At 36.3% G+C, this 21,807-nt stretch overlaps 1 protein-coding gene across 7 annotated transcripts in view; it reads left to right on the top strand.

The window, feature by feature from the left end:
• Positions 1 to 21,807, top strand: part of NCKAP5 (NCK associated protein 5) — a 974,611-nt gene that overhangs the window by 108,026 nt on the left and 844,778 nt on the right. The window contains exon 1 of one of the 7 annotated variants that reach the window (XM_032411706.1): positions 1,108 to 1,767. The exons of the other annotated variants lie outside the window; for them this stretch is intronic. The gene's annotated coding sequence lies outside the window, so the exon portion shown is untranslated. Of the gene's footprint in view, positions 1 to 1,107; positions 1,768 to 21,807 lie in introns of those variants that run through there. 7 annotated transcript variants of the gene reach the window in all.

Here is a 21,807-nt window from a genome sequence, read left to right on the forward strand (position 1 = left end):
TCCTATGTAAAGACATATTTTTATCATGTCTTATACAAGACTGACTTGTATACAAGTCAGTACTAGAAACTGATCAGAGAGTACTAGGAAATTTGATCATGTCTCCTTTTTACTTCAACTGCCAGGAAGCTCAGAGCCAAATTACATGTTTAATTACGTGTGCTCTGTTGACTCATGTATCTTGTATGTTTGCAGTTTTCCCTCTCTCATCTTTGTACTTCGTCGTAGACAGAATTCTATGACGGATCCCAAGATGCTGGCCCCCTGTTACGCATGAACCTGGCATATAATTCCCTCCCTCTCGACTGTGGGCAGAGCCTGAGAATATGATGGATGTCGTTCCAGTGATTAGGTTACATTATATGGCAAAGCGGAGGGATTTTTGCAAATATAATTAAGGTCCTAAACCTTTGCCTTTGAGATAATAAAAAAAGGCGATTTTCTTGGGTGGGCCTGACCTAATCTGGCAAGTCCTTTAAAGAGCACCTCAAGGTCAGAGAACTGAAGTCTCAGAGATTCTCTTGCTGATCTTGAAAAAGCAAGTTGCCATGAGTTCTGCAGATATAAGACTTAAGATGTTCTGCCAACAGCCACATGAGCTCAGAAGAAGACTCCAAGTCTCAGATGAGCACTCAGGCCTGCTGACACCTTGATTTCAGCCTTATGAGACCACAGCAGAGGTCCCAGCTAAGCTGTCCTTAGATTCCTTACCCATGGAAGCTATGCCATAATAAATGTGTATTATTTTAAGCCACTCAATTTGTGGTAATTTGTTACACAGCAATAGAGGACTAATACATACATTTCACTCCTCTCTATTTCAGTTTTATCCTTTATTTATTTTGTATGTGACCTCCTTAATTCCTCTGTGATTTGATTATAATTGGATGGATTAAGGAGTGAATTAAATATGTCCTAGGGCCCCCCACATCCACTTCAGAGTGACTAGGGATGCTGCTGTCTTGTTCATGGCATTAGGGCCCCTCTTTCTTCTATGTTTTGGCTTGTGTGTCTACCTCCTCTTTGAATGCCCTCTATCCTCATCTCCTCCTATCTAAACTCCATCCAAAATTAGAGGCTCAGCTTGAGTATCACATTCTTTATAATTCTTGCAGTCTGATTTTTGGAGGATTCCCCCTCCCCCATTTTAAAATCCTTACAGCTGTGGCTTCAAGTCTCAGAGCTCATAGCATCCTAATCACTTTAGGGAAGTTTTAAAATGAAGATTCCCAGCATTCCTTCCCTTTCTGCCTGCTCTAGGAATTTGGGTTCATTATCGAATTTTTGAAAACCATCCCAGGTGATATCAGTGGGCAGCTAGGTTTGGCAAGGGTCGCCCTGTTCTTCTTATACAGCTGAGGCTTAGGACTCTGTACAGAGCATGGTGTGCAATTTATTGCCCGTATTTAAGGCTCTCAGAACTTTAAGCCAAATTTATATATCACCTCAAGCCTGGACAGCGTGTTGTATATTTCTTTATTTAATCTTAACTCTGGTTTTATTATTTTCCTGTTTGTAGTTACCCTTTGGCTTTACTTCCCCAATTATTTATTTTATCATTTTGTTTTTATGTATATTTTTGTAGGTAATTGCAAATCTTCAGGGGGAAGGATGTTGGAAATAAATAAATGAATAAGCAGAAGACCAATGTACTCTTCCCTAATACTTTAATGTACAGGAATCTTGTTTCCCTGGCAACAGCAAAACTTCCTAGACCATGGACTCTGACTTATACTTCCCTCATGCCTTCATCATAGCTTGTGCAATGTGAGTATATAGAAACAGTGTTCAAAAAACTCAAGGCTGATGGTTGTACTTATAAGAAAAGGTTCTTGCCCTTCTACAAATGGTTTTTCTTCCTCTATTTTCCCACCCCTCTTTGTCTCCTTCCTTACCCCCTTCTTACATTTTTCGAAGCATTAAAGAATTGTCTTTTGCCCTAGACTCCTGTATTGGAAGCTAGCACAATTCCTGGATAAAGAATTTAGAATAAATGAGAGGACTCTGTGCCTCTCAGAGTGTTTAATCTGCCTGAAATGACTTTCCACTGAGGTGTTTTTATGTTGTCATTGTAGTTTCCTGGTTCTGTGGGCAGGTACATTCTAGACACAGGGCTGGGGGTGGATCCCTCAATCATCTGGCACTACTCTTTCCCCTTTCAAAGCCCCATTGGATGTGCTGCATTCAGGACGGCAACAATGCCGTTATGTCAAAGCACATTATCTATGATATCACTTGAAATCTTATAGATTAAAAAAATGCTACTCAGGATGCCTGGGTGGCTCAGTCAGTTAAGCATCTGCAGTTGTCTCAGGTCATGGTCCCAGGGTCTTGGGATCAAGTCCCACATCGGGCTCCCTGCTCCATGGGGAGCCTGCTTCTCCCTCTGCCTGCATCTCCTTCTGCTTGTTCACTCTCTCTCTCTCTCTCTGACAAATAAATAAATAAAATCTTTAAAAAAGTGCTACAGTTCAAGCTGTATTTGGTAAATGAAGCATAAATGAGTGGGATAGCAGGTTTATCATACAGAGTTGAAAATGCTCTAGGGAAGTTCTACAGAGGTAGGCATTGTGGAAAATCTGATAAATTGTACTCATCTTAATATTCCTTTTAGGACTTTACAACTGTTTTAGAAATATATAATCTCTTGGGCAATGATGAGTCCCCTGATGGTTTCTCTCTACTTATCCTTTCTGCAAATCTCTTTTTACCTAGAGTCTGCTCAGTGGGATACCTTTTTACCATTGGTTTTCAGTGTATTTGACTATATCAGAAGGTCTGAACTGAGCCAGATGGGTGTGGGAGGCTGTGCTCTGTGCGTGTGTATGTGTGTGAGAGAGCAAGAGCACACGTGCCTGTGTAGGGATGTGCATATGTGCAGATGAGCATGTGCGTTTGAGCTTCCCAGCTTCTGTTTCTGCCATCTCAGTTAGATGAAAAAGCAATGTTATTTTATATATCCTCAGATTTCCAAGTTTAAGTAAACTTAGAAGACACTTTTTCAAACTCTTATCAAATAAAATAGTTCCAGGGTATTTAACCTAGTGGCATTCATCTTTTCTACTATAATCAAAAGTACTTTTGCTTAATGAAGAGGTTTTTATGCTATTTTCCTCAATATCATTGGGTTATTCTTAAGCCATTATAATTTTTTTTTTTCAAAGATAAGTATGTGGACCACTGAATTCTGACCTCCTCCCCTTCCTATGTCTTGTAAGGATACAAAATTTTCCCCTATGACTTCAAAATGTTTCCATTTTGTTTCTTAGGTGCAGTAGATGTACACTTAGTGAGTGCTAATGGAAGCATTATAGGATGTAGATCCCTAGAACTAGCATCTAGCTGTAGTGCTTAGTGTGGTGACGACTGGAGCTAATTGGATGGAGAGACTGTTCTGGAGGTAGCCATGCAACCCATCATACACTACACCATGATGCCCAGCAGTTAAAATGAAAATGTATTATTTTCAGAGACCATACCAGCCTTGCGGGTTCCATCACCACCTTCACTTTCTGCCTTGGCCTCCAGTTTATTGAATCTGTGCTGACCACAGGCAGAAGAAGGTAGAGACCTAAGCATGTTGGTCAGTTTCCTTGATAAAGAAGTCCCATCCTGGGAACCACCTTCCAAATTAAGCAACCCAACTCAGCTCTTTCTGCATCTCCTGCCATATTGACTTCAAACAGGAACAGGCAGAGAGTTTTGCCAAGAGTAGCTTAAGCAATAAGTTTTATATTGTGTAATGGATAATGAAGGAAGTCAGATGAAGAAAAAATTGATTTTAGCCTCCAATTCTCTACACCAGCTGTATTCAATACTTGGTTGCGTGTCTCCCTATTTCCTTTTGGGTGTGACCTTCCTGAGACCCAATCAAGACTGCATGAGCCCTCATTACTCAGATATCCAAGGCAGCTCTGCCTTCCTTTGAACTCGTAATCAGACTTTCAGAACTATTGAGAATTACCCTTACGGTGAAGTCGTCATTCACAGAGCACTGAAAAATGGGGGCATGGGAATTCTGGGTTAATGACATGGGATGACTTGAAAGTGAATTATTCTGTAGGCAGAGGACACTTAAAGCTAGATGTGAATTTGATTCTGAAGGCTGATAGTTACATTTCTTGGAACTTGAAGGCATCATTCTCTGCCTTTCTGAATCAAAACAATAAGCAATCATTGGAGCACAATAGGAAAGAGGGATTTAGATTTATAGAAATTTGGATGGATTCTAAAAAAAAGGGGGCCTTAGATATTTATCCTAGAACCCCGTTTATCTGTGAGTGTGAAGAAGTGTGCTTAAGAATGCACAATGGGGCATCATTTGCAATAGTGATAAGTTATTTGCAGTCTATATGCCATCAATAGGGCAAGAGTCAAACAAATAACACTCTATTCACCCTATGGAGCCATCCAGCCATTAAAAGACTAAATAAGAGCTATTTGTACCCTCACGTGGAAAGACCTCATTGATATATTATTAAGTAACCCCCCCCAAAAAAAACAAGTTGTCAAAAATATGTGGAATAAGGTATCTTTATGTTTCAAAACCATATATAATTTAATATGTACATATATGTATGTAAATGCTTAAAAAGTTCTAGAAAGATAAATTTTAATAGTTTTTTTTATTTCTGTTGGGAGGATGTAATTGGGAATGTGTGAAAAGGAAACTTTTACTGTTTTCCACATAGGTTTCTACATAATGTTAACTTTTTACCTTGAGAATATTTTCACACATTATCTTTTAAAAAGACCAGCATATGTATATGTATGTATATGTACACGTATATTTATTTTCATATATTTTAAATAAGGGGATATTCTGAGGGAATATTTCATGAGATCATGAGAAAAGGATTTATTTTTTTCCAGATAAGTAACCTGGGGTAACCAAAGGTAGGATAAAAGAGGAACAGAATCCCAGCTTTTCTCTGGGTTGAGTTACAGTTTCCCGACATGGTAATGTTTAATTTTAGATACAATTCAAAGCTGTTAAGATACAAATCGCCAGGTATTTCCAAGTAGGCGTGAAGTGACAGAAGTTATTTGCAAAGACACTCATTGCTCCAGAGTTTGATTTCATTTTAAACAAATTGAGCTTGTCTCAGACATTCAGCCCTGGGATGGGGTGACTAGATGAGCCAGGTGTGGTCTGTCTTTGAGGACAAACAGTCATGGGAAAGACAGACATGTCAGCACCTACGAATTATTCAGGAGTCTTTCCTTCAGTGGAAAACTGGATGAAATACTCGCAGAACAAGCAGTGCATGTGAAAAGGAAAAAAAAAAAAACATCTTTGGGGAGATAAAAAATAGGTTTTCGTGAAGAATTATATGGGGTAGATTCTGGGGTCTGGGATGGATGCAGGAGAAATGAAGAGAGGAGAGGGCCGATGACCTGGGAGCACAATGATCATTGAAAGACTAGAGGTTTTGGTGTTGATGAAAAGTTCGTTTCTGGAAGTTAGCAGTGATAATACTGGATTGGAACATAATATGGGATGTGAAGCTTCTAGGGGCTTACACAAAAGGCAATTTTTTTTAAAGATTTTATCTATCTATCTATCTATCTATCTATCTATCTATCTATCTATCTATCATCTGTCTATCTATCTGACAGAGAGAGCACAAGCAGGAGGAGTGGCAGGCAGAGGGAGAGGGAGAAGCAGGCTCCCCACAGAGCAGGGAGCCCAATGTGGGGCTTGATCCCAGGACCCTGGGATCATGACCTGAGCCGAAGGCAGACGCTTAACCAGCTGAGCCACCCAGGCACCCCAAAAGGCAATTTTATAGGGCTAATTTTAATAGCTGATGTATTAGGTGCTTTGTTAAGTACTTCCTTTGAGTTATTAAATCCTTACAGCAACCCTATGATGTAAATAGTGTTGTGATCTTACCCATGGTATAGCGGTGGTGTGATTTCCATTTTATAAATAAAGAAAGTTGAGACTCAAAGAAGACAATATTATTACATCAGATCCAAATAGCTGCAGAACCCCATTATGCCAATTCTATACTCAGAAGTAGATGGCTTCGAGGTCGTGTCTTACAAGGGATATCTGCTAGTTATAGTTTTCAGAGGTTAAGCATTTTGAGGAGATGATAAGAATGTAACCTATAGCTATCCAAATAGACTGTAGAAATGGTGATAGGATGAAAATCACGGTGTACAAGATGTCCAGGACATCCTGTGAAGGTTGGCTTCACCCGCAGTTGCGGCAGTGAAGCCAAGGAAGGGGAACCCAGAATTAGAGCTGAGCTCCAAACATGGCGGCATGTTCCAAAGCTTGTTACTCAGAGACCGTATGGGTGGGTGGTAAGACTGGGTTCTGCGGGTGAAAGGGAAGTGGTGGAGGACAGTTAAGAGTATCTATGTGGTCCTAATGTTACCTGGTCATGGGTCTTCACAAAGTTCAGTGACCTTAATGAAGATTTGGAAACTACCTACATGCCTGATAATGAGGGATGGCTACATTTAACACATTATGGTATATCTGGTGAATGAGATGCTGTGCAGTCCTCAAAAGTGACACTGTGGAAGAATAGCTAATGGCATGAAATGACACTCCATAGCTGTAGGTGAAGGATTATATAGCATATTCCCATTTTTGTAAGTATATTGCCATAGACATTCGTCATGTCTGTGGCTGCTTGTCATCTGATGAACAGCTTTTCTGTTTGGGGACATTCCTGTATTGTGACTACCTCCTCCCCAACATGAAGCCAGAACTCAAATTTCTAGCCTCTCTTGCAGCTGGGATGCAGGCATAGGACTTTAGCTCCACCAACCAGATGTCCTAGGTGACAGAATTCATCCCTGAAGTGAGTAAAGCGTGCAAACGATCCCTGTGCAGAGCTTTCCATTTTACTGAATGGATGATGGCAGGAGCACTGAGCTCTGTGGGGGTGCAGGGGGAGCTGGGCTTTGGAGGCAGCATAGCTTCCTCATCAAGTCAGCTCTGCAGTGTGGTTTTAGGGATTGTTTCTGGCAGCTGAGCCCTGAGTCGAGTTCCCAGCCCTTCCAAACATTTTGCAAGATACCCAATAGGTTTTTAAAATAATCTCCTTTATTTCTTAAATCGTCAGCATCAGTTATATCACAGTGTTGACACAAGTCTTTAGTTACTGCTCTTTTTCTTGTTTTCTGCAAATACTCCAACAGAAAATTATCAATTACCTGCTACTTGCTGCATAGGAAGCCAGATACTAAAGGGAAGCGTTCTTGTGATGCTATCTTTACCTCCAGTGCACATATTAAGCACACAGCCAGGAATGTTTCTTTGAGTAATTTTGGCAAGGATTTTTCTCAAGGATGCATGAGGATATCAAGAATTTGAAGGACCATGATATAATTAGCACACATTGCATTAAGTTTCATTTTTTTATTATAACCAGCTTTGAATGACTATGTATTACTAAATTAGACTATGTTTTTCCTGTGGATGTTGCTCTCATCATTTGTTCTCATTTACATAATTCCCTATTTCAGTTAAATCCTCTTCTCCTTTTGAAACAGCAACTTCATTGTTAAGTTTACTAGATTATTACTGCTTCTTTTTAATTAAAAGTTATAGCAAAGTAAAGAAGACTACAAGAAAAAATTGTGAACTTTATGTTCAGGATATTTTTCAGCAGTTTTTTAGTGAGTGTCTGAAAAAGGTAAACATTTTTGTTTTAGTAAGTCTGAAGAGTTTCTAGATTGTTCTCATTGTTGGGTTATATTTTAGCTCACTTTGGCATTCTAGGTCCACAGTTGCTCGCTGTGAACACTTTGAAGACATTATTCTCTTGTGCTCAGGCATTTTTGATGACTGGAAATCTGCTGGCAGTCTAGCTAACTAATAGGCTTTTTTTTTTTTTTTTTTTTTTTAATTGAAGTGTAGTTGACACACAGTGTTGCACCAGTTTTAGGTGTACAACACAGTGATTTGACAAGTTATACATTATGCTGTTCTCACAAGTGTAGCCACCATCTGTCACCATACAACACTCTTCTAGTACCTTTGACTCTATTCCCTATGCTGTGCCTTTTGATCCCTGTTACTCATTCTGTTACTGGGAGCCTGTACCTTTCACTTGACTTCACCCATTTTACCCATTCCTCCGTCCATGTTTGTCCTCTGTATTTATGGATCTATTTCTGCTTTTTTGTTTGTTCATTCGTTTTGTTTTGTAGATTTCACATATAAGTGAAATCATACGGTTATTTGTCTTTCTCTGTCTGGCTTATTTCACTTAGCCTAATACCCTCTAGGTCCGTTAATGTTACCACAAGTGGCAAGATCTCATTCTTTTTTATGGCTAATAATCCATCGTATATCTATACCACATCTTCTGTACCCATTCACCGTCAGTGGACACTTGGGTTGCTTCCATACCTTGGTTACTGTAAATAATACTGCTGTAAACATAGGGGTGCATATCTTTATTCTTTGGGTAAATACCCAGCAGTGGAGTCACTGAATTGTGTTGTATTTCTATTTTTATTATTTTATTTTATTATTTAAATAAAAGACTGTTTTTAATTAAAATATAATTAGTATATTCATTTCAGGTGTGCAATGTGATTCAACAATTTTATACATCACTCAGTGCTCACCATGATATGTGTGGTCACCATCTGTCACCAAACAACGTTATTACAGTCTTATTGATTATATTCTCTAAGCTGTACTTTTCATCTCTGGGACTTATTTATTTATTTATTTATTTATGATAGGGCGGGGTGGGGAGGGAGAGGGAGAGAGAGGATCTTAAGCAGACTCCCCACTGAGCATGGAGCCTGATGCAGGGCCCAAGATCATGACCCTGAGATCATGACCTGAGCCAAAATCAAGAGTCGGATGCTTAAGTGACTGAGCCACCCAGGGACCCCAAGTAGCCTATTTATTGTATAATTGCAAGTTTGTACCTCTTAATCCCCTTTATCTATTTCACCCGTCTCCCTACTCACCGCCCCTGGCTTTCAGGTGTATGTCATTTTAAAAACATCTCTTAGGATTTTCTCTTTGCTGGATGCGCTATAGCTTTAATATTATACATGTTGATATATATTTATTTGTATTTATAGTATACTTTCAATCATAACACATGTTCTTCAGTGTTGAAAATGTTTTAGCCATTATTTCTTAGGCTATTTCTTCTATGTTATTCTCTCTATGTTCCCCTTTTTGGAATTTCTTAGATGCATTTTAGCACTTTCCATTGTTATTTCTTACCTTCAATTATTTCTCTGTGCTTCATTCCAGGTGAATTCGTCAATACAATTTTTTAATTCATTAATTTTCTCTTCATTGTCTTGTCTAAACTTTATCTTGGTAATGGCATTTTATTTCAGACCATGATTTTTCTTGTTTAGATTTATAATAGGTTTTCTTTGTGTTTCTTATATGTGTATTCTTGTATTACAAATTCTCATTCTTTTTATGAATGCTTTTCCAATTTTATGTTTGGTCTTTACTCATTCTTTTTTCCAGCCTTATTGAGATATACTTGACAAAAAAATGGTATATATTTAAGGTGTACAGTGTGATATATACATATATATGGTGAAATTAATATCACAGTCAAGCTAATTAACATATACACCACCTCAAATAGTTACGATTTTGTGTGTGTGTCTGTGCAGAGAACAATTAAGAACGACTCTCTTAACAAACTTCACAATACAGTATTATTAACTTACAGTCACCATGCTATGCATTAGATCATCAGAATTTATCCATGCAACATAACTGAATGTTTGTACCCTTTGACCAATGTGTCCCCACTTCCCCACTCTGCAGACCCTGGATATCACCATTCTACTCTCTGTTTTTATGAATTTGACTTTTTTTAGATTCCACAGACAAGTGAGATAATGCAGTATTTATCTTTCTGAGTTGGCTTATTTCATGTTCATCTTGTTGCAGATGGCAGGGGTTTCTTAATTTTTAAGGCTGGATAATTTTATGGGGTGCGTGTGTGTGTGTGTGTTTTAAACAACTTAGGCTGTTTCCATATCTTGGCTATTGTGAATACTACTTAAATAAACATGGGAATACAGAGATCTCTTTAATATAGTGATTTTGTTTTCTTTAGCTATATACTCAGAAGTGGGATTGATGGATTGTATGGTTTTTCTATTTTTAAGTTTTTGAGGAACCTCTGTACTATTTTCCATAATGGCTGCACCAATTTACATTCCCACCAATGGTGCACAAGGGTTCCTTTTCCTTCACGTCCTTGCCAGCACTTGTTATCTTTTGTCTTTTTGATAATATCCGTTCTAACAGGTGTGAGGTGATATCTCATTGTAGTTTTGATTTGTATTTCCTTGATGATAGTGATGTCCAGCACCTTTTCATGTACCTGTTTGTCATATTTGTATGTCTTGTTCTGATGTCAGTCTTAGTTTTTTTTTCATTGTTTTTCTTTGTCAATGAATTCCCTTTATTTTATTTTATTTTATTTTTTTAAAGATTTTATTTATTTATTTGACAGAGAGAGAGATAGTGAGAGCAGGAACACAAGCAGGGGGAGTGGGAGAGGGAGAAGCAGGCTTCCTGCAGAGCAAGGAGCCCAATGCGGGGCTCGATCCCAGGACCCCGGGATCATGACCTGAGCCAAAGGCAGACGCTTAATGACTGAGCCACCCAGGCGCCCCCTTTATTTTATTTTATTTATTTTTATTTTGGCTCTCTTCTTAGTATTCGTGTTCATGGGCTTTAAGTTTTCCGTTTTATCTCGAATGAAGATTTTCCCGCCTTCTTTCTGCACACTCCTCTCCATCTAGAGGATTTGTGGATACTTCCTACAGGGCTTACCAGACACCCAGTCCATAACCAGGTCTTATATGAGTGACTTGGTCTATCTATCCTGTAATATAAAATTGGGTACATCTCAGATGAAGCTGAGTTAGCAAATGACTTGATTCAAGCCCCATCTTTGGGACTTTCCTTCTCTTATGCAGATCAGCATCCGGTATAAACCGTAGCCTCAGGCAGCAAATAGTTTTTACCAACGTTTCAGGATTGAGGGATCCTTTTTCCTGACTCTATTTTCATAAGGAGAGCTTGCTGCCTTTGTCTTCAAACATTTATAGATTTTAATACCTAATACATATTAGGTATCAAAATCTTTCCCATTTTTATGTGCCTCTAAGGGCCGGAACTCAGTAAACCCAGGACTTCAGTACCCTCTTCCTTCTCTGAGCTCAGTTTCTGGTTCATAGAGTTGTTTATCTTGTTTGTATAGTCCAGAGAACTGATCTGTGCCAGTTATATATCTTTTTCAACTATTACTTAATGGGAAGTTCTTACTTTGAGGTCCATCTATCCATGGCTGGGCTGCAGAATAACCATGAATCCTTAAAATTGTGCACAAAAATGCACATATTGTAAATGTTTGTATTTTTCCAGGGTGTCGGGTATTTAACGTCCTCTGATCCTCAAAGTTTTCAAGAGCTACTGAGCTAATGTGACTCTATTTGAATACATGTTGTATTTGTCAGGAAAAGCCCTAGTAGTCAGAACATATTTTATTCCTCTTATATTCCATATAATTACACTTTATACCTTCAACAACATTAGCATAAATTTAAAAGGCAACGTACAGTGGCAGCTTTGGAAAGGTTTGAATAGTAAAACTGAAATTCAGCTTCATAGTACCTTTTTTTTTTATCCTTTCGGCAGTCAAAGGAAATGCTTCCTTTAATGGAAAAAAATGCAAATATTTAATCAAAACAACAAGCTTGAAATGATAAGGGTATTTATTTATGTTTTGGTCTCTTAACAACTGTTTTTCTGAAGTCATGGGAGTTAAATGCAGTTTGCTTGTTAGGAGGCATGAATGCATTTTCAGCAAATGTAGGCTACTGAGACAAGGTTAGTGTTGTGCATTCAGTAAGTGTTCAGTGGGTGCTAGGAAAGGATGGTGGAAGTCTACTGCAATTTATTCTAAGTGATTTAATTGACTAGGCTCAGTGTCCAGCTTACTTTTAATTCAAGCGTACTGTATACAGCTCTTATGAGTCTTGTCATGACTTAATAAAATGAAATTTAAAAATAAAACTGTGAAATAGAAATATATTACTTAGAAGTAAAATAAAAAGGAGTACATCATTTAAAGGAAAACACAAAAAAGTTGGAATGAATGAAATATGACCTAGTTGTTTCTTTTGAAACTTGCAACAGATACAACGCAATAAACAATCTAAAACTGTAATTAAGAAAGTAATCCCACTTATAATAGTAACCAAAAGAATATAAAACCTGGGAATAAATATAACAAATGAAGTATAAGAGTTGTATACTAAAAAATTATAAAACATTGTTGAAAGGAATTTTAAAAAGATCTAAATAAATAGAAAGAGTTCTCACTTTCATGGATCAGAAGACATAGCATTGTTAGTATGGTAATACTCCCCAAATTGATTTACAGACTCCATGCAATCCCTATCAAAGTCTCAGCTGACTTTTTGCAGAAATTTATAAACTGATGCTAAAATTCACATGGAAATACAAGGTATATTTATATGAAAAACAGCCAAAACCATTTTGGAAATGAAGACTGAAGTTAGAAGACTCACACACCCAATTTCAAAGCCTACGACAAAGCTATAGTGATCCAGACTGTGTGGTACACAGAGGGCTATACATGGGCATCAAATGACTAAAACTGAGAGTGTAGAAATAAACCTCCATACTTATGGTCAATTGGGTTTTGACAAGGGTGCCAAGACAAATTCCATGGGGAGAAAAATAGCCTTTTCAATAAATAGTACTAGGAAAACTGGATATTCGTGTGTAAAAGAATGAATTTGGATCCCTACCCCACGCCATAAAAAATATTAAAATAAATCCTAGACATGACTGTATGAGCTAAAATTACAAACTCCTATAGTACAAGTAAATCCTCATTACTTTGGAGGAGGCAGTGGTTTCTTTAGCTATGACACCAAAAGCTTTAGCAACAACAACAAAAAATTGATGGCTTGGACTTTAGTAAAATTAAAAATATCTGTGTGTCAAAGTACATTATCATGAAAGTGAAAAGGTAACACAAAGAATGGAAGGAAATAATTGTAAATGGTATATTTGGCAAGGAATTTGTAATCAAAATAAAAAATTCTTACAACTTAACAATGAAAAGATAAATCAGCCAATTAAAAAATGGGCAAGGTTTGAGTAGATATTTCTCCAAAGAAGATCTACAAATGGCCAATGAGCACATGAAAAGATGCTCAACATTATCAGTCAATAGGGAAATCAAAATCAAAATCACAATGAGATAGCACTTCATAACCCACTAGAGTGGCTATAATAATAATTCAAAAAATGGCCAGAAACAAATGCTGACAAAGGTGTGGAGAAATTGGAACTCTAATACATTGCTGGTGAGAATATCTAATGTTGCAGCTACTTTGGAAAACAGTTTGGCAGTTTTTCAAAATGCTAAACCAAGAGTTTCAATTTGACCCAGCAATTCCACTTTGAGGTATATACCCAAGAGAAATGAAAACATACGTCCACACGAAAAATTGTACATGGATGTTTGCAGCAAAATTCAGAAACAATCCAAATGTCCAATAACTAAAAAATGGATAAATAAAATATAGTAATCCATATAATGGTATATTTTTCAACCATAAAAAGAAAGAAAGTATTGATATGTGCTAAGGCATGGATATTCTTAAAAACTTTATCTTAAGGGAAAGAAGTCATAAATACCACTCGTTATGGTTCCATTTAGAAGAAATGTCCAGAATAAGCAAATCTGTGGAGACAGAATATAGATTTAGTGGTTGCCTGTAGCTAGGTGGTGGGTGGTAGGTCTGGGGAGTTGGGCGGGGGACCTGGGGGGGGGAGGACGACTACTGTGTGAGGGTTTTGTTTTTACTTTTTTTAGTGTGTTGAAGTTATTCTGAAATTAGATGGTGGTGATGGGTGTACAACTCTGAATTCACTAAAAGCCACTGAACAGTACACCTTAAATGTGTCAATATTATGATGTGTGAATTATATCTCAATAAAGCTTTAAATAGATGTAAGAAATTTAAAACCAAAGGTTTCAATCCTTTTAAATTGTTTTCTAGAACAAAATATTTTAGGGCCAGAAAGGGCCTTAGAGATCACTGAGTTAATTTCCCTTTATATGTGAAAGGAGGAAACTGAAGAAGAGAGAAATAATTTGTCTGAAGATAGATAGATAGTTATTAACAGAATCAGATATCCAAATCTTATATTTTAATTTCTAAAATGTAACAAGACTTGCTAAACCCCACAGAAACCATCTACACAGCAAAACATGAGGTGTAAATATGGCCATAATTCAGGTAATTTGATCAGTGTGACCTATCAAAATATCCACATATGATCTTAACAACTTTTGTTTTTTTCTGGATGAGACGGGCATACTAAAACTATCAAGGAAGCAAAAACATAAAGACAACCAAGAAATTACAGAAGTATGTACTCACATACCTCAGAGAATTTACTAAATTAAAGAAATATATAAAATTGTCTTTGAAGGAAAGGCTTTTTAATCTCTGTGCTATAATGGTATACACGAATATCTAAAAGTTATTTAGTAAACCAAGTATTATTTTAATTTTGAAGTAAGGAGAAAAAAAACCTTTGTGCTTTCCAAACTTACTCTGTAACTTATGATAATTGCTTTCACATTTTGACTTCACATAAAAGGAATATAAATTATCTTTGAAAAGAAAGTTTGGATTTCCTCCATTGCATAGGCAGGTGATAGAAAATTAACCGCCCCCCCCCCCCCATTGCTGTTCTTAGTTTTTTTGTGTTAATGTTTAAGACTGAGTCTTCTTGGAGTTTTATATTAATTCAAAATTTTAAAAATCGTCAAATTTTAGAGGAGATGGGAGGCTTATGAGGACTCACGTAGTGAACGTTTGCAAATTTGTAGTTAATAAGCTGCATACTTCTGAAAGATGAATTTTTGGGGCTGTGAAATATATTTTTACAATCTGAGCAATCTTTAAAAATTTAGAGATTTTACACAAATATCTGAATTTCTGGCTTCTCTTAAAAATTGAGGGGCTTGGGGGCGCCCGGATGGCCCATTGGTTAAGCATCTGACTCTTGGTTTCAGCTCAGGTTGTGATCTCGGGGTCATGATATCAAGCCCTGTGTCAAGCTCTGCACTCAATGCTGAGTCTGCTTCAGATTCTTTCTCTCTCTCCCTGCCCCTCCTTGCTGTCTCTCTCTCTGTCTAAAATAAATAAATAAAATCTTAAAAAAAATGAGGGGTTGAATAAAATAAACTTTCATTCCTGCACAGTAGTTTTGGCTTCAGTTGAGTTCCAGCTGCCGGTATTGGGCAGAATGTGAGCTTCCAGGTGGACACAGTTACCCCAGGGCCAGCTTCCCTCATTTGCATCACCTTCTTGACTTACTAGCCCTTTGGGTTTGCATCACTGTCTTTGGGTTTGCATCATTTTTTCCTCTCCCCTCCCCATAAGGCACCTCATTGAATGAGTGTGCACTTAGTGAAATAATTTCAGAACTCACTGGCCCTAGGGCCAGCTTCCATTGGTCTAGAGTCACAAGCCTTGTTGATTACATAAGAAAGTCAAGTTGAATTCCCCAAAAGAGGAAATTGAGAAATCTGAAAGTGTTTCAAAGAATCTTCAGATAGAAACATTCTCAACAGAGATGGAATTCCGCTCTTGAGACCAAAAAACTTAGAAATCACAATGGTTCGTGGCCCTCTCCAGGGCAACGGTACTAAAATAGATACACAGTGTATCTGTGGTATTAAAATTTCATGGGGAGAAGTAATTAGGAAAAAAAATTAAACGGTGCTGAAGGGAGGTGGTACAAAATAAAAGAAAAAGGTGAGGAAACAGTGAAATAGAGGGAGAAGTCAGTCCTCAGAAAGACTAGTGCCCAGGCCAATGTTTTCTTGTGAGCTGTGGCTCCTTCATATGCAAAGGACTTCAAATAAATGTATAAAGAAAATAGTAATTCAGTCAAAATAGAGATACTGCCTTCAATCCAGCCACACAGGAGGCCACCCAATCCAACTGCAAAAACTTACCCAGCATTTCTTTTAATCCCCAGCTTTGTAGAGATATAATTGACCTATAACATTGTGTAAGTTTAAGAGGTACAGTGTGATGATTTTTACCTGTATACATTATGAAATAATTACCGTAACGGGGTTAGTTAATGCCTTCATCACATCCTATAATTACCATTTTTTTGTGTGTGTCTGTGGTAAGAACGTTTGCTATTCACTCTCTAGCAACTTTCAAGTGTACGTTATTATTAACTATAATTACTGTGCTATACGTTAGATCCCCAGAATTTATTGATCTTATAACTGGAGGTTTGTACCCTTTGATCAACATCTCCCCATTTCCCCCCACCCCCTTGCCCTTGGCAACCACCTTTACACTCTGTGTTTCTAGGAGTTCAGCTTTTTATTTCTTGTCTCATTGCTGTAGCTAGGACTTCAGTACTATGTTGAATAAAAGTGATGAGAGTGGACATCCTTGTCTTATTTCTGATCTTAGAGGAAAAGTCCTCAGTTTTTCACCATCGAGTACAATGCTAGCTATGGGTATTTCATATATGGCATTTACTATGTTGAAGTGTGTTCCCTTTAAACCCACTTTGTTGAGAGTTTTTATCATGAATGGATGTTGTATTTTGTCAAATGCTTTTTTTTTTTTTACATCTATTGAGATGATCATATGGTTTTTATACTTTATCTTGTTAATGTGATTGTATCACACTGATTAATTTGTGAATATTGAACCACTTTTATATCCCTGGAATAAATCCTAGTTGATTGTGGTAAATGATTTTTTGAATGTATTGTTGAATTCCATTTGCTTATATTATGTTGAGGATTTTTGCATTTTTGTTCATTAGAGACATGACTTGTAGGTTTGGTTATTTGTACTGTCTTCGGTTTTGATATCAAGGTAATGCTGGCCTCGTGGAATAAATTTGGAAGCTTTCCTTCCTCTTCTATTTTTTGAATAGTTTGAGAAGACTAAGTATTAGGTCTTCTTTAAGTGTTTGTGGTACAGTTCGCTCGTGAAGCTATGCAGTACTGGACTTTTGTTTATTGGAAGTTTTTTTTTGATTATTATTACTGATTCAATTTTGTTACTATTAATTGGTCTATTCAAGTTTTCTTCCAGACTCAGTTTTGGAAGATTATATGTTTCTAGGAATTTATCCATTTCTTCTAGGGTGTTCAATTTGTTGGTATATAATTTTTCATAATATTCTCTTATAATCCTTTGTATTTCTCTGGTAATTGGTTGTTGTTTCTCCTCCTTTGTTTTTAGTTTTTCATTTTATTTATTCGAGTCCTTTTTCTTGATGACTCTGGCTAAAATTTTATCCATTTTGTTTATCTTTTCAAAGAACCAGATCTTGGTTTCACTGATCTTTTCTCCTTCTCCTCCTCCTCCTCCTTCTTGTCTTCGTCGTCGTCTTCGTTTGTTTCATTTCTTTCTGCTCTAATCTTTATTATTTCCTTCCATCTACTACTTTTGGGTTTTATTTGTTCTTTTTTCCCCCCTAGCTCCTTTAGGTATAAGGTTATGTTGTTTATTTGAAATATTTCTTGCTTCTTGGGTAGGCCTGTATTGCTATATACTTCCCTCCTAAGACCGCTTTTGCTGCATCCTAAAGGTTTTGGATCATTGTGTTTTCATTTTCATTTGTCTCCATGTATTTTTTTTTTATTTCCTTTTTGATTTCTTGGCTGACCCATTCATTGCTTAGTAGCATATTGTTTAGCCTCCATGTATTTGTGTCCTTTCTAGACTTTTTCTTGAAATTGATTTCTACATTCAAACCGTTGTCATTGGAAAAAGCTTGATATGATTTCAGTCTTTCTTAAATTTATTAAGACTTGTTTTGTGGCCTAACATGTGATCTGTCCTGGAGAATGTTGCAAATACACTTTCAAAGAATGTGTATTCTGCTGTTTTAGGGTGGAATGTCCTGTATATATCTGTTAGGTCCATCTGGTCTAATGTGTCATTCAAAGTCACTATTTCCTTGCATTCACCTCTGTGTTTCTGAGTTCAGCTTTTTTAGAATCCATGTATCAGTAGGCTCATGAAATATTTATATTTCTCTGTTTGACCTATTTTACTTAGCATAATGCCATCAAGGTCCATCTGTGTCACAAATGACAGAATTTCCTTCTTTTTTATGGTTGAATAATATTCCATTGTATGTCTGTTTGTATATATGTATGTGTGTGTTTATATATGTATGCGTGTATCACATTTTCTTTATCCATTCATTGTCAATGGGCATTTCGATTGTTTCTGTGTCTTGGCTATTGTGAATAATGCTGCAAAGAAAACAAGGGAGTGCAGGTATCCCTTTGAGATACTGATTTCATTTCATTCAGATATATACTCAGAAGTGGGATTGCTGCATTATATGGTAGAAAATCCAAGGAAAAACAGATTTTATCATTGCTGACCTGAATATAAACTACTATAGTCTAACCATTTTTGGAGAGTGTTTTGATACTGCCTGGTCAATTGAACATGTGCATAAGCTCTGACCCAGTGAGTTCTCTGTGTGAGAGAGAAATTTCCCTGCCTTCGTTCAGGAGAATGTGTAAGCAAGGATGTTCATGGCAGTATTATTTGTAATGTGAATGGCAAAATACTGAAAACAACCTAAATATCTATTTTTGGGGAATTGGGTAACTGTTGTAAATCAATTTAATGGGATTATTAAACTATTTAAAATGAATGAAGACTTTTTTATCTTCATAGATAAATCTTGATGCCATAATATTAAGTGACCAAAAAGTAGTGACTAAGTAGAGAAAGCATGATACCAAATATGTAAACATAAAAAAGGCACATTAAACAATACTGTTTATCATTCTTAGTACACATATATGTAGTAAAAGTATAATTCATTCATAGCAGGGATGCTTTCTCACTACAAGGTAGTGGCTAATGGAGCTATAACTGTATCTATAATGCTTTATTTCTTAAGAAAAAAAGGATTAAAGAAAATATGGCAAAAGGTTAACTTTGTTAAATATGGGTGGTGGGTACATGAATGTTTTGTTACTTTATGTACTTTTGGTATGTTTAAAAATTTAAATTAAAAATAAAACATTTAAAAGCATGTTAGGGATCTAAGAATATATAGAAATTTCCTCAATCTGGTACTTCTTAGTTACAAAGAAACCAGACAGTCTCATAATCACTGGTGAAAAAATTACATCTAATTCTACTGAAGTAAAGAATGAAGAGTTTCCACTCTCAACTTGCTATCTTAGCCAATACAATATGACCAGAGAAAGAGATAAGAATAGTAAATATTGGAAATGAAGAGCCAAAAATGTTGCTATTTTCTATCTAGAAAATCCAATGAAATAAAATAAGCACATTTAGAACTAGCAAAAGTGTTCAGGATAATACCTAAACAGTTTAAACAGTGTCAAAGTTTATTAATCAGTAGTTTCTTTTTCTATGCTCCATATATCCAATTAGAAAACATAATCAGAAAAAAAGTATTTAGCTTCAAGAGCAACAAAAATAAATAAATATCTTGGATTTAAGAGAGATATGCCTAAAGGCTATTTAAAGAAATTTATAACACTTTACCAAAGGACATGAATAATGACCCAAATTAATGGAGAGATTCTGCCTAAATTATCTATTGCTACATAAAAAACTACTCCAATATTTGGTTACTTAACACAAAAATGACTTATTTTTTCTAATGATTTCATGAGTTTGCAGGGGTGGTTTTCCTTTTGTTCTCACCTGAGATCATTCATGTGGCTGGGGTCATCTGAAAACTTGACTAGAGCTGGAGGGTCCAAGGTGGCCTCACCCAGATTATCTTGAAGTTGATGGGCTAGGAACCTCAATTCTCCTTCTCCAATGGGCTAGACTGGGCTTCTTCATAGCACAGTATTTTCAGGGTTCTAAGACAGAAGGTAGAAGCTTCAAGTTCTCTTCAGGTTTAGTGTTAGAACTTATTATCACTTTTTGCCAAAAAGAGTCATAAGCCCTTTTATATTCAAGAACTGGAATGGACACCATTCCTAGACTAGAAGAACATCAAAGACACATTTCAAAGGGAGAAAGGACATTCTGGGATAGGAGAAATTTTTGGCCATTAAGCAATCTACCACACATTTGCATCACTGAATAGTAAGACTCAAAAATGTAAAAATCTAAATTCTCTCTTTAATAATCTATATAGTTAAGTACAATCTGATAAAAATCTGTACATTAATTTTTGTAGAAAATAATGAGATAATCCTAAAGCACAACTGGAAGATAAAAATGAATACAAATAGCCAAGAAAATTTCCAAACAGAACAACAACAAGGGAAACTTGACCAACAAGATTTCAAAATTTACTAAAACTTGATAATTAAAGCAGTGTGATAATGGTGCAAAGATTAGGCAAATAGATTAGTATTTTTTTAACAGAGAAGGAGAAGAATCATGCATATATTGAACTTTGTATTATGAGAGAGAATTTCAAATCAGTGTGGGAAACTTAAACACAGAATTAATGAATATCCTTTTTAAAAAAGATTTATTTATTTGAAAGAGAGAGAGAGCATGAGCAGGGGGGAGGAGGAGAGGGAGAGACTCTCCAGCAGATTCCCCCCTGAGCATGGAGCCTGATGTGGGGCTCCATCTTAAGACCCTGAGATCATGACCTGAACCAAAATCAAGAGTTGGATGTCTAACTGACTGAGCCACCCAGGCACCACTGAGTATCCTTTTCAAAGACCAAAGATTTATAAATAAATAAATCTATAAAAAAATATATTCAGAGAGTACCATAAAAATATTAAGGGAACATAATGGAATTTTTTTTTAAATTTAGAAGGTATAAAGGAAAAGGTTGATGCAATTGACCACAAATAAGTTATAACATTCTATACAATGATGAACAAAGTGAAGAACCAAGAGATAGACTGGGAGAACATATTTGCAATGACTAGTCGTAAGGAATTAACATTCAAAATGTATTAATAGTTCCTATAAGGCAATAAAACAGCAGGAGGGGGAGAATGGGAAGATAATTTAAGCAGGCTATACGGAGGAGAATAATTCGAATGACCAACAAACATAAAGATGCCTAACTCCAGTAATAATCATGCAATGTAATTTAAGGCAATGAGATCTTTTTTTTCTTTTACTAATGAATTTGAAAAAGTTTTTAAGATTGATTCTATTCAGTAGTGACAACTATGTGGAAAATAGGTAGTCTCATCACTGCTAGTGATGACATGCATTCTCAAAATATTGTCAAAGGTTATTAGGCAATTTCTATCAAAATTAAACAGTTTTTACACTGTAGTTCCACCTTTAGAAATTTATACCTTATAGAGAAACTCAGGCACAGAAGATGCATATACTGTTCTCATGGCAGTACTGTCTAGAATCAGAAAACAACAGTGCTTGTCATTCAGTCTACAGAACAACATAACACTGTAAAAAAATGAATTAGGCCCTTCTGTATTGAATATATTAGGTGAAAAGTCACAGAGAAATAGATGTTGATCCCATTTATATAAAAAGAAAAAAATATATTTCTGCAACTAAACAAGTAGAAAAACTATTACAAGTCATTAACCCTGGGCAGAGGAGTGAAAGGCTACAGTTTTCACATTATAGTGTAGGTGCATTTTTTTTTTTTTTTTACTGGTTGTATCTCTTATAAAGGGGATTAATGCATATATTATGATATAAATTTTAAAGGAATCTGAATGAAAGACATTATTAACTTATAGATTTCATCAAGTTCTAGGAGGTTCCAGACAGTGACAA

This window comes from Phoca vitulina, unplaced genomic scaffold (assembly GCF_004348235.1).
Source record: "Phoca vitulina isolate PV1807 unplaced genomic scaffold, GSC_HSeal_1.0 scaffold1, whole genome shotgun sequence".
Lineage (NCBI taxonomy): Eukaryota > Metazoa > Chordata > Mammalia > Carnivora > Phocidae > Phoca > Phoca vitulina.